The sequence below is a fragment of the Hakea prostrata genome, unplaced genomic scaffold (genome assembly GCF_041222555.1).
Source record: "Hakea prostrata isolate BN-2017 unplaced genomic scaffold, UWA_Hpros_2 contig_26, whole genome shotgun sequence".
Classification (NCBI taxonomy): domain Eukaryota; kingdom Viridiplantae; phylum Streptophyta; class Magnoliopsida; order Proteales; family Proteaceae; genus Hakea; species Hakea prostrata.
This window is the reverse complement of record NW_028291145.1, coordinates 19,062-29,166: the sequence shown is the minus strand read 5'-3', so window position 1 is coordinate 29,166 and position 10,105 is coordinate 19,062.

Genomic DNA, 10,105 nt, shown 5'->3' with positions numbered 1-10,105 from the left:
CTAACCTTGACCCGGAAACCCTGTTGTTTGTAGGTCTGACAACCCGAAGTAAAGCAAGAAGTCAGTTATGGGCCATCCCAGTGGAAGACTTGGTGACTGGCTTTGAATCCATGAGTGTTGATGACAGTGTTCCATTTATGGAAACTGAATCTTGATGAAGATCGGATTAGTTGATGGACTTGGAGTGCTCTCTATCATGGTTCGAAGGCATTTCTACCTATTAGGTAAGTCACTTGGTGTGTGTGCAAAACCCCTTTATGTTTGGATTTGATCTGAGCCTTCAATTCCCTGTTTTGGACTTGCTGTCCTGATTGGTCGACTGGACCAGTCGACCAATCCAATCGACCAATGGGTTCTGTCTTTGCTAATTAGGTCGTGCTTGCTCTATTTAAGTTCAATCTCGAGTCTACTTCATATTTTCTGCCTCCAAACTCTTTGGAACATACCAGAGACCTTTGCAAGTCATCTCCCTTGCATCCTTGGTGATTATCTTGACGGATCTTCGTCAAAACTCGTGTTCTTACACAAAAAGGTATGTCTATACTCTCTTCTTCTTCTTCATCTTTGTTTTCTTTCCTTTTTGGGTTGAGACAGTAGAGAAGATGTTGCATTCTCTGTTGCAAACATCTCTGTACTTATCTCTCATGATCTTCCTAAGGATTAATGGCTAAAGCAATGATCTTAATCATGATCACTGCAAGCTTTTGAAGGAATCATGATCTAAATCATGATCTTGTCTTCGTTCATCTTTGATTTAAAATCTGATCTTCTCAGATCTATTTTATTGATCATATTAGTAGTCAATCGCTGTGTTTTCTTTACATGATCCATAATCTATCAATCTCTAGTTATTTCTCCTTTATCATACCATGCTTTCTTCAAGAATCATGTGTCACATCCTCCCAGCCGGTACCCTAACTGGCATACCCGAGAGTGTGATCCACAGCCCTAAAGATCAAGTTTAGGAACGATCATATCCATTTCGCACAATAACATAATCAAAAGCAAGAACAAATCATAATGTTCAAGTAATTTATAATAAAAGTCAAGAAAGGATCTCATAAGGATCACTAAGAATATCAGAGTGCGAAAACATGATACCAAATCAAAAGACAACTGTAGAGTATAGCGGAAATATACTCCACAACATATGCGGAAGGTAGATCGAAATCTAAGTAAAGCTCTAAGCTAATACAAGTAAAGTAAAAGATAAGTCTAGAAGAAACAAGAGAAATCTAATCCACATCTTCAGTCGACTCTTCTTCATCTTAAGTCTTCATCTTCTTCACCTTGCCCTTCCTTATATGGACCATCATCGTATTCCAAACCTGCAGAGAAGTCTAACAACAGATATGGTACAAAAGGAGTGAGTTTCGAAAGAAACCCAGTAAGGCAGTTAAATCCATAATAACATAAATGGCAAGATTTCACAACAAACATAAATGCAATATGATATGAGACAAACAATGAATGTATGAATCTAACTCTATGTATGCTGGTCTCTATTGGCAGACATGCTTTAAGTCATAGCACCATACTTCTTTGGGTAGGTCAATCACACAACGCCTTTTGGTAGTGGGTCCGGCATCCCTCGGGACATTCCATGGCTGGGGTTTAAGTCACCGCTCTCTCACATCACCATTGGTCTAAGTACTGGCGCATGTCAGGGTAAAGCCTAGCCAAATGCAAGTCTTCTACTTAGTTATATCAAGTCAGATCCAGACACGTCCATTCCTCGCCCCTGGCGATCCTTTCCGGTATCCTTCACACTAGAGTCCTCATAGTCCCTGACTACGGACTCATCAACCCTATTGGTTATCCACATATGGTAAATGGGAAGCTCTCACGTCCCCTCACGGGTTGGTTACCGGTCTTGAGCGCCCGTGAGCCCAAGTCTATCCATATGCAACCCTACCAATAAATGGCCCCCACAATGTGATTCCTGTCCTCTCACGGGTTGGTTACCGGTCTTGAGCGCCCATGAATCCCCATTGCTACCACGGGTCGTTCGGTCTCAATACCCCTCCGATTAGGGTCTGACATAACGGGACATCCTAGCCAAACACTACTAGACAGTCCTAAATATGTCATCCAACAGTTTAGGAAGGTGTCCAGAGGGCATCTCCGGAAACATCCCATAATATTCCCGTAGTTGTCCAAGGACAGAAGTGTCAAAAGGACACCTCTCCTTTCCAAACCATACTTAAGCACACACAAGCATCAATTCATAACATCACATATATGGTAACTTCATATATGGAAAGAAATCAATAATTACAATCAACTTGTATATAACTGGTAAGTAAATCATACATGAATCAATTAACATAAACAAGTAATGCTACTGTAATCAAGATTATGCAACAGTAGTATATCATTGTAAGAATCTAATTAAGGAAACAAATCAATGATATTCAAATATAGAAACTAGATTCATGCTATCTATGTAATTAAGGAAATAACCATCCTTACCTTATATAACTTGAAGAGAATCTCCAAGGATCAAGGAGAATCTTCCCAAACTTGGCAAGAAGGTCCTAAACAAGTATGTATATCATATTAGGAAAGAAACCTAGAAGGAAAGATATCAAAACATCCAAAACAGACCAAATCTGGAGTTGCTGTACTCATTGGTCGATTGGATTGGTCTACTGTCTCAGTCGACCAATCAGTCGACCAACAGAGACAGTGGCCTACAAAATTAGAGTTTTAAGAATAAAGAACCGAATTTGGTGGTTCAAAAGGGTACCAAACAAGGGGGAAACTACTATGACAGTATCCTAGTATATAGAGGACTTCAAAACACTAATCAAATCAAGTCTTCAAGTTACAAATTAGGAAACAAAAGTTACCATAATTAGATCAATCATGGTTCTTGAAGAATTCATAGTAAAAATCATGGACAAGAACGATAGGATGATGGATCATAGGTTGTGATAAAGAAATCATGAAAAGCATGCATAGATCTTCAAGAAAAATATATCTAAGACTGAAGAACATGAATCTAAATAAGGAAACAAAACTTACCATAAATTTATTAGTCATGGTTCTTGGAGAAAGCATGGTATGATCAAGAAGAAAGAACTAGAGATTGATAGGTTACAACTCTTGTAAAGAAAACACAGCGATTGACTACTAATATGATCAATAAAACAGATCTAAGAAGATCAAAATTTGAATCAAAAGATGAACAAAGACAAGATCATGATTTAGATCATGATTCCTTCAAAAGCTTGCATTGATCATGATTAAGATCATTGCATTAGCCATTAATCCTTAGGAAGATCATGAGGGATGAGTAGAGAGATGTTTGCAACAGAGAATGCAACATCTTCTCTACTGTCTCAGCCCAAAAAGGAAAGAAAAATAGAGATGGAGAAGAAGAAGAGAGTGTAGACATACCTTTGATGCAAGAGGAAGAAGATTACTTGAGTTCTTGTGAGGGATCAACCAAGGATGCAAGGAAATTGATTAGAATGGAGTTCTAACTCGTTCCAGAGGCTTAGGAGGCAGAGGAGATGAACTAATCCCGAGATTGGACTTAAATAGAGCAAGAAAGACCTAAATCTGGAAAACAGATCTCATTGGTTGATTGGATTGGTCTACTGGCCCAGTAGACCAATCGATCGACCAATGGAGACAGCAAGGTACAGATTGCACTGTTTTGGTCATAACTTCTTCGTTTGAAGTCCGATTGATTCGAAATTCGAAAGGGAACTTCACACAAACATAATAAGACTATCTAGCATGAATTGGGAATCATCCATGGTCCAAAAATCAGTACTTTATTACTTGGGAACATGAGTTTCTAAATTGGAAACAACATGGTTCTCATAGCAAACTCACCATGGATTCAAGGGAAGAATTAAAGAGAACAAGGCTTCTCTCTAATGGAATATCAAGAACATATCAGAGGCAAGAATAACTAAATAGAAAATCAAAAGAATACTAAGCCTAGAATGAGAGGAATCAAAAATAGAAACTTACTAGAATGCTTATATCAAGGGTCAACATAGAAGGCTAAAATGGCTAGAAAGAAAGGGGAATTGATTCAAGGAGATGAAATACATTAGAACAGCAGTAAGGCTAAGATCAAACATGTTAAACATTAATTAGAAAAGAAGCTACAGTAGAATGATCATGCTATCCAAAACTCAACCAAAATCAGTGAAGAATTGAGGAGATTCACCATGTGGTTTCAAGGAATGCATAGAGTGATTGGGGGTTCAGTCTGAGACATAAGGAGATTAGAGAATAGGTAGTTACAGTAGTGTAACACCTTCTCCACAATCAAAACATCAAGATAGAATAGTAAGAAGAAGAAAAGAGAGAATAAGGAGATAGAACATTGAAATCAAGGTCCAACTTCAAGGTGTAACATTAAACTAACCTTTCTTCACCCGAAACAGATAGGGTGTCCTAACAAGGTTTGGGCTGGATTTCACATCATGACTGATACATCTATGGTAAGTTTTGTTTCCTTATTTAGATGCATGTTCTTCAGTCTTAGATCTATTTTCTTGAAGATCTATGCATGCCTTTCATGATTTCTTTATCACAATCAATGATCCATTATCCTATTGTTCTTGTCCATGATTTGTACTTTGAATTCTTCAAGAACTATGATTGATCTAATTATGGTAACTTTTGTTTCCTAATTTGTAACTTGAAGACTTGATTCGATTAGTGTTTTGAAGTCTTTTATATACTAGGATGCTACCATTGTAGTTTACCCCTTGTTTAGTACCCTTTTGAACCACCAAATTCGGTTCTTATTTCTCAAAACTCTGATTTTGAAGGCCACTATCTCGGTTGGTCAACTGAGACAGTAGACCAATCCAATCGACCAATGAGTACAACAACTCCAGATTTGGTCTATTTTGGATGTTTTGATATCTTTCCTTCTAGGTATCTTTCCTAATATGTTTTATACACTTGTTTAGGACCTTCTTCTCAAGTTTGTCAAGATCTTACTTGGTTTCCTAAGATTCCTTGTGTAACACCCCCATATTTCTAACCCGAGATCCGTATTCCAGGTCCGAGAACCCGAAGGTCTAGTCGGGTGAACTTGTGGGGTATCCGGATTGAAGCCCATGATCCATACCCAGGACCCATGGATCTGGATCCTTTATCTGAAGAGCCTGCCTTGGCTGGAACTGGGAATTCTGGAAGTCAGGTGTTGTTCAGAGATGTCCGGAATGAAGGTAAGATCTCCCCCATCTCTTATTTAGGGCTAGGTTGGCCTTGGGTATCGAGCACTAGTAAAAGCACCCTTATATGGAAAATTACATGGGGGCAATTACTAGTGGTAGTTGCTCAACCTAAGCGACCGGCCCAAGCGACCGCCCGATCTGTTTTCGGGGATTTTGCCCCCTTGACTTCTATAAAAGGCAACCTCCGTCTAATTAACGAATACTTTATTCATGGTTGCTTATTTGGGAGGTTAGACGGTTGCGGGGAAGATCCGAAAGAGTCTCTAGAGTACTGACAGTGACTTGGAAGATCAGTTCTTTTCTTCTCTGACTCTCTGGCGTGAGGTATTGAATTAACCCTTCGTTCTTTACTCTCTTTTTCCGTTAGATTAGTTTTACCCTTTTTCCCTCGTCTTTGTGATTACCCCCTTGGATATTTTAACTCTCTTTTTAATCTACTTGAGATGGAATAACCTGTTTCTGTGAGATGGTTAATCCAATCAAGGGGAGGGTTATGGGTAATTTATTGATAGTAATGGTTAATTTTCTCTCACCCTTTTGGCTTAGGGAGTGTTTAATTCGAGACTTAGGTCAAGATTACTCGAAATCCGGATTGAAATTGAGTAATAAGAAGCCTGAGTTTCGGATTGAAACTCACTGTTTTTGGGACGGTCACTAGTGGCGGTCGCTCAACCTAAGCGACTGGCACAAGCGACCGGCTGGTAAACAGTGACCAATTGGATTTCGGTTCTGATTCAAATTGATTCATGTGACTTATATATTCTAATAACCCTGTGTTTAGGTGTTTACTGTTTAAAAGAAAAGTCTACTAATAGTTACTGGATTCCATTTTGCGGACATTTCAATTATATGCAAGTAAGGACAGTCTATCTTATCTATCTACATATACTTGAACATGTCAATATGATAGTTGTTAGTCTTAATTTCTATTGTTATATGCTACTGTAGTTGTATTTAATTCTAATATACTACTGCTGTTTGCCTTGATTTCATAATTACCTGGTGAATTGTGAATGTTATATGATTATGGTAATTGGTATATGGTTATGATAGTTGGGGTGTTCCTTTTGGGATATCTTGGCTGGTGATATCAGAAGGCTGTGGAATGGGACACATGCCTGCTGATACCTTCAACACTATCATGACTAATTGATGACATTATTAGGATGAGTCTAGATTGCATGGCTAGGTACCCCACATGCTACTACCCTTTCGGTAGGGGGATTGAAACCGAGTGACCCGTGATGACAGTGATGTGACTTGGTGGTCCACTGTTAGTCATATAAATGGTAGGGTTGCATATGTTAGGGTTGGGCTCATGGATGTCCAAGGACCGGACCGGGTGTCGTGAGGAATCATGAGAGCATCCGCCCTAATAATATGTGGATGACCATAGGGTTAAGGAGTGGAGTCGAACAGAGGTAGCCAGTCCATGAGGATTCTTACTCCTAGGTTGCGAAGGATATTGAACCGAGTTGGTTGGTGCCATAGGGGATGTATCTGGACTTCATGTAGACATGTAACCATTATGACCTTGCATTGGATTAGAAACCCCGACATGCGCCAGTACTCATTACCAATGGTCGAGGTGAGAGAGTGTGGACTTAACCCCTAACCATGGTTTGTGAGCCAGGTGTGGACTTTCCCTTTTCCCCTGGATCCCTACAGAGGTAACCAGTCCTTGCCGGATAAGAGTGATGAGACTTACCCAGAGGAGGGCTGGTGTTTATTCTTAAAGCATGTCAACTGTTAGAGACTTGCATAGTTAGAAATCATAGCATCATTCATATTTTGCATTCATTTATATTACTGTTGTATCATGGCATTATTGGATGATGGATGAGATATATGATTGTTTCTTAATGAGTTCTTTAGAACTCATTCCTTTATTCTTTGTATGTTTATAGCCTGCACAGAAGAGGGATTTATATCTGATGATGGGCTGGTTTCCTATGAAGGAACCATCCCGTTTGAAGAAGATGTGGCACCGCCAATGGGAGATGGAAATAGCATGTGCGGGAGTTCCTGCGGGTGCATGGAGTGCGCTTATCGCACCGGTTGATGGTCAGAGGCGAAAGGTGGTCAGGCAGTTCGCACAGAGACTGGAAAAGAATTGGAGGACCCCTTACCTTATTAAACTTGAGTCTAAGTTCATTGACTTAGAAAAACAAATTGGAAAGAAACTGATATAAACACTTTTGAATTATTCCGCTGCCCTCATTTTTGTTTTATCCTTTATTCTTTAGTTCTTTCCTTTGATATTGGAGTATTTTGGACTCCTGTAATTCATTTATTTCAGTTATTGAATATTCTTTGCTCTTGATTATCTTTATTTGTCTTAAATATTGTTGATAGACTAAAACCTTGGATCTTGTGACGGATCGCACCCACGGGTTGTCGGGCGGGTAACCGAGACCGATGGGTGGGGTGTGACACCTTGCAAGTTATAAAAGGTAAGGATGGTTACTTCCTTAACTACATAAGTTGCATATCTTAGTTCTATATTTGAATCTTGTTCGTTTATTTCTTTAATTAGATTCTTACAATGTTATACTACTGTTGTACTGTTTTGATATTAGTAGCATTACTTGTTTATACTAAATTGACTCATGTATGATTTACTTACCAGTTCTATACAAGTTGAATGTTATTATTGATTTCTTTCCATATATGAAGTTACCATATATGTGATGTTATGGATTGATGCTTGTGTATGCTTAAGTTATGGTTTGGAAAGGAGAGGTGTCCTTTTGACTCTTCTGTCCTTGGACTACTACGGGAATATTATGGGATGTTTCCGGAGATGCCCTCTGGACACCTTCCTAAACTGTTGAATGACATATTTAGGACTGTCTAGTAGTGTTTGGCCAGGATGTCCCGTTATGTCGACCCCTAATCGGAGGGGTATTGAGACCGAACGACCCGTGGTAGCAATGGGGATTCGTGGGCGCTCAAGACTGGTAACCAATCCGTGAGAGGACATGGATCACATTGTGGATACTCGAAAGAGGTCATTTATCGGTAGGGTTGCATATGGTTAGACTTGGGCTCACGGGCACTCAAGACCGGTAACCAATCCGTGAGAGGACGTGAGAGCTTCCTGTTTACCATATGTGGATGACCTATAGGGTTGATGAGTCCGTAGTCAGGGACTATGAGGACTCTAATGTGAAGGATATCGGAAAGGATTGCCAGGGGTGAGGAATGGACGTATCTGGATCTGACTTGATATAACTAAGTAGAAGACTTGCATTTGGCTAGGCTTTGACCCTGACATGCGCCAGTACTTAGACCAATGGTGATGTGAGAGAGTGGTGACCTATACCCCCAGCCATGGAATGTCCCGAGGGATGCCAGACCCACTACCAAAAGGCGTTGTGTGATGAGACCTTCCTAAAGAAGTATGGTGCTTTGACTTAAAGCATGTATGCCAATAGAGACTAGCATACATAGAGTTAGAATAATATTGCATCATGTGTTTCATATCATATAGCATTTTACTTTGCTTTGAAATCCTGCCATTTATGTTGTTATGGATTAACTGCCTTACTGAGTTTCATTGAAACTCATTCCTTTTGTACAATGTTTTGTTAGACTACTCTATAGGTACTGATGACTATGAAAGTCAATTCGAGGAAGCGCAAACTGAAGAGGCGTACTACACGCAAGGTGCTGGCAACCATGAAGATTACGCTGAGGATTCCTCAAGTGGTTTTGCTTGTTACCAGGATTAGCCCTGACGTGGAATGTGAACGTCTAAGCATAGTTGATGAAGTCTACATTTATGAAGATGTTCTCTATAAAGTAGAATAGACTTTAGTTTTGTATGCTCCAGTTTTCTTTCCTATTTTAGATACAGTTGTAATCTTTCTTTTGATTTACAAACTACTATTCCGCTGATTGTAGAGTGGGATTCTGCCTCACTTTAATTATTGATTTAGACGCTCTGATTATCTTTCGTACTCTGAATATATACATGGTGTATTCTTTCCTTATTTGGATCTTTGGTTTATCTTTTGCACATTGATTATTATTGTTCATGATTATGTTATTGTCTATGTGGGAGGTTGATTACTCGATACTTGATCTTCGGGGCTGTGGATCACACACTCGGGTATGCCAGGTAGGGTACCGGCTGGGTGGATGTGACAGAAAGTCTTTGATCAGCTACGGATCCTGACTTACGGAAAGTCTTATGGACCTTCTCCTTTGTTAAGAATGGCTGATGAGGAGCATTTAGAAATAATGATTGATGAGGATGGGCCTTCATAAACAAGAAGAACTTCTGCATTTACCATTGATAATATCTTTTGAGATGGATTACATTCCATGGTTGCCTCAAACAACTCCCATGTAAATCCTTAAGCCAATATGTGTTTGAATTGACGACTTAAATTACGACATAAGGTCCTTCCCAATTTGCAGATAGCTTTTCTCAATTTCTAGGATTTGATACTGATTCTTTCTTAAAATCAAATCCCCAACTTTGAAGAACTTGGGCTTGATCCGCGCGTTATAGTATGTTGTTGTCCTTCTTTGGTACTCTATATTCCGATATAATGCACGTTCTCTGACCTCATCCAAGAATTCCAGATTTGCCCTCAAACCTTCTTTGTTTATTGTTGGGTTGAATTCTTCTGATCTTTCAGATCCAACCATTACCTCCACAGGAGCTAGAGCTTCAGAACCATAAGCTACCTTGAATGGTGTTTCCCCTGTTGGAGTTCTAACAATGTCCGGTATGCCCATAGTATGTATGGCAACACATCCACCCACAAATTGCTCGCTTCATCCATCCTCCTCTTAATTCCTTGTAGAAGAGTTCTATTTGTTATTTCGATTTGTCCATTGCATTGAGGATAGGCGACGGAGGAATTCGTATAATCAATATG